Here is a 4269-nt window from a genome sequence, read left to right as displayed (position 1 = left end):
GGGACAGGCGGCCAGGGGCGGGGAGCAGCGCGGCTGGCCGGCCGCGAGCAGCAGCAGCTGGGGCTCGGCCTCCTGGCAGCAGCGCACCCGGTAGGACACGGGCGTGGGCCTCTTGCTCCTCTTCACCAGGAAGCCGCGGGGCATCTTTGGGCGCGGGTGGGGAAGGCACTTGGGGCCGGCGGGCTGTGGGCTGCGGGCCCCCCCCGCCCCCGGCACTTGTTGTCCGGCAGGCGCCCTGCGAGGATGTCCCGTCTGCCCCCGGCCCGGATCGCTGCACTCTTTTTAAGGGGGGAGGATGCCATTGTCTGAGCCTCCTGCTCCAGCCCGGAGCCAATCAGCGCTTCCCGCTGCTCCGCTGGATTTGCCGAGGGTGGGAGGGCGAGGGCGAGGGCTCGCCGAAAGCGGCGGAGCGGAGGGGTCGCTGGTAGGTGCGGCAGATGTACCTGAGGGGCCGCGAGCGCCGCCGCTCGCCCTTCCCCTCTCCCCCCCCCACCCCGGCACTTCTGGCCCCTCCTGGATGGAGGCACACGCCGGGCCCCTCCTCTTTTCACGGTCTGATGCTTTTCTATAGGAAGGCGCACGTGCCTGGCCTTTGTGTGCCTCCTTCGGGGGCCACGGATCTGCCAAATGGAAATATCCATCAGCATGACAATGAGCGGCCTCAGAAATCGCCGGGATTACCCGCGGTTCTGGAGCGAAATAGCAACAAAGGAGAAGAATGGTCAGAAATATGTCAGGAGGGTTCAGTAGGCAAGCGCCGGGGCCGGGGGGAAGGGGAGAAGAGGCGAAGCGGGGGCGAGGGGGCGTCGGTGCTGAATCCGTTTAAAAGCCCCTGCCCCCGGGGACGCAGGAGCGGGCCGCAAACAAAACCGGGCACGAGGGGGCGGCGGGGGAGGGCCGCCCCCCTGCACCCTGCATGCCCGGATTTGGGGTGGAGGCATCGACTTGCAGAGCCGGCCTTTCACCCCTCTCCAGCGCATGCCCGAGTCTTTCGGGCTTGGGGGTATCATCATCATTATTATTAGTAGTAGTAGTAGTAGTATACAGGTAACAAACTGTTTATCAGTCTGACGAATTGCCTATAACGGGCGGATTTGAAAGACATGGGGGAACCCTCCCCCCGCCACGTTATTTCATTAAAACCAAAACAAGATTTAAAAAAAAACAACTTTTCTACGGCTGAAAAGTTGCTCAGAATATGTTGGCTGCGGCTGCCAGGGTTCGTGGTCCTAAATACCCCCCCACACACACACACACTCCGAAATATCCCTTGTGTACCCGATCCGATCGCACCTTCCTTGCTGATTCCCTCTCCCCCCCCCCGTGGCGCGGAGCCCGCGGGATAGATGATGAACATCGGCTCTGCCCCCTGAGCAACTTTGCAACGACCCGGGGCTGCCACCTGCATTTTTTATCCATGCGGGGATTTTTTTGTCTGCTGTTTGACATCAGGTGCTAAAGCAAGGGGGGGGCGGTCATCGAGCAGCTAATAATAATAATAATGATGATAATAATAATAATGACGATGATGATGGGGAGCGGGTCTGTGTGTCTGCCTCTGCACAGTAGCTTCCCAAAGCCATGGCCCCTTTCACCTTTGTGAAGGAAATTAACCTCTTTCCATTGAAAGCGAACCGCGGCCAATCTGGACGAGAAAGAGACGCGTGCTGTGGGGCCGGGCAGGGGGGAGAGGAGGGAACGAAATCTGTCCACCAAGACAAGGCAGCCGCGGCAGAGGCTGCTCCTGCCCCCAGCCGCCGGCAGAAGAGTCCAGGCCGGGCGGGGGCTGGGGGCAGAGAAGCCCCCAGCCGGTAGCTCGGCTCTTCCCGCCCCGCTGCATTTTGGGCCCGGCCCTGCCCTGCCCCGGAGAGCCCGGCCCCTCTGGCGGACCTGTTACACCGGGGAGGTTCGCACCTCCCGAGAGATCGTTGAATCCGGCCTAAGGAAAGAGGCAACGGAGGGATGAGAAAGAAGGGGCAATGATTTCGTCCCCCACCTCCTTGATTGAGAAGCTCCCCCAAGCTCCCCGCAGCATCCTGAGTCCGCGAGTGTGTTCAGTGGGTCGTTTCCGCCCTTCCGCCCTAAAGGCGGGGTGTCCCTCGCCATCCCATGGCCTGTGGGGCCAGCAGGTGAAGGAACCATGGCCATCCTCCGGGGGGCTGACATCCCATCCTGCCATCTGGGCCTTCCTTGGGGTCAGCCAGCAGCAACCCAACCGGACCCCTGGGTGCCCAGCGTCTTTTAGGTACGTACAGGTGATTAGACGTGCCCTTGTGACAGACCAGACACATCCTTCCAAAAAAAAAAAAAAAACCGAAGGGACACGTCCTTCCAAAAGGATTGTCCTTTCACCCGCCCCAAAATAAAAGCTCCCCCAAACCCCACCTCGCATCAACATCCATTCATGTTGTACCTTTCCCCCCCACGCAGCATCGCCACGCTCAGCCCGGCCTTTGCCCTGCCTATATATCAAATGCCCGGCTCCCCGCCTGTAACTCATGTTATTTGCTAACCGTGTTAACCCATGATTTATACTGCGGCTCTAACGACAGTGATGGAAAGAGTCTTTTTTTTGGCCCCCTCCTCCGCCGCCGCCGCCGTCTCCACCGCCTTGCTCCAGTGTGCAGCTCCTTGTCCTGCAAATTCCATCTGGCTGCACTAGCGTTCCGCGGGGCCGGGCACAGACACCCGCACGACTCGTACTGGCACTATTTGTTAGTAGTAGTATTTCAAAATATGACACAATAGGCATCAAGGGAAAAAAGAAAAAAAAAGTGATCTCAGGATCTTCCAAAAAAAAGAAAAAGAGGGGAGAATGCAAACAAGCAGCAAAAAAGCTCCCCCCCCAAAAGAAACAAACAACCCCCCCCACCCTCGCTTTAGACGCAGCGAGTTCACCCAGCGCTATGAATTAACCAAAGGGAATCTATTGAAACCTATTGAGATACTTCGATTCAAAGGATCCGTTTCTTTTTTGTTGTGTCCCCAGCCCCGGCCAGCTGAGGGGGAAAGAAAAAAAAACCCCCTTTGCTTTCAGTGGCGTAAAGATGAATTGGAAGTTGAAAGGTACAAGTATTCTAAACTCATTTTCACAACAACAGAGCGAAAAAAATATATATTAGGGAGGAGGAGAGAGGGTGGGGGGAAGCAAAAAAAAAAAAAAAAAAAGCCGCCCTTCACAAGCAGGTGCAGCCATCTCCAGTGAGGGCATCGCGTGGCGGTGGCAGCGGCTGCTGGGCTACAAGAGCATGGCCATGCGCCGGGCCGGGCGGGAGATTCCCCGCTTGCCGCCCCCGCGGGGCCGGGCCGCGCTCCACGCAGGGGGGCAATGCACCCAGGTGGAGAAGGAACAGCCATTAGCGAGCCGCGATGGAGCCCGCAAGAGTCGCCCTCCTGCTGGACAACAGGGGCTCCGAGGGCTATTTAGCAGCGGGAGGCCGGAGCCCGCGGGTGCAAGCAAAGGGCACGGCAGCCTCCCTCCTGGGTTTGGCGGCCAGAGCCGAGTGGGAGGGAGCGGAGTGCGTCTCGGGCCCGCGCCCGCACACAGCTCCTCCCCAGCCCCGTGGACCCTCTCACTTGTCCCGCGCCAAGCACTTCGCCCCCCCACCCCCACCCCCAAGTTCACTCCGTGCTTCAAGCAGCCTCTGTCTCGCAATGGCCGCGGCCGGCCCGAGTCACGGAGAAGCGGGAAACCCAGGACGGGGCAAAAGTGGCGCCTTGCAAAGACCCCCTTGCTTCGAGGGCATTTACTTTTATACCGTATTTTCCCTTCCCCGCTGCAAGCAACGAATTATACACACATACACTATATATATACAGACGGAGACTGTGTGTGCGTGTATATATTTATATTCATACATATACATGTATGTGTGTGCATTTATTAGGCCAACTATTTGAGTTGATATGATATGAAAGATATGACATTTCCCCAAAGAACCCCGTGTGCCCGTGTCTGTGTGTACGCATGTGTGTGTGTCTATCTATGCACACACACGCGCCAAGGAGTGAGCTGTCCCTCAGCCCAGGCCAAGCCGGGCCGGGCCGGGCCAAGCGGCGGGAGGCCGCGGGGTGGTCCCCGCCGGGCCGCAGTCCGCGAGGTTCATCAGGTTTCTAAACCCCATTGTTGCGCGCCGCGCACACAATGGGCCGCGCTGCTCCTGGCTGCCCCGGGTCGAGCTGGGGCTCGGCAGAGCGCGCTTTGTGCTGGCAGGAATTAGCGATTGTTGTGTCTGTCTGAGGGACACGCGATAGACACGCGAATCCCGC

Source organism: Crocodylus porosus, unplaced genomic scaffold (genome assembly GCF_001723895.1).
Source record: "Crocodylus porosus isolate Cpor-Errol unplaced genomic scaffold, CroPor_comp1, whole genome shotgun sequence".
Classification (NCBI taxonomy): Eukaryota; Metazoa; Chordata; order Crocodylia; family Crocodylidae; genus Crocodylus; species Crocodylus porosus.
The sequence above is the reverse complement of the archived record's forward strand: the minus strand, read 5'-3'. Positions refer to the sequence as shown.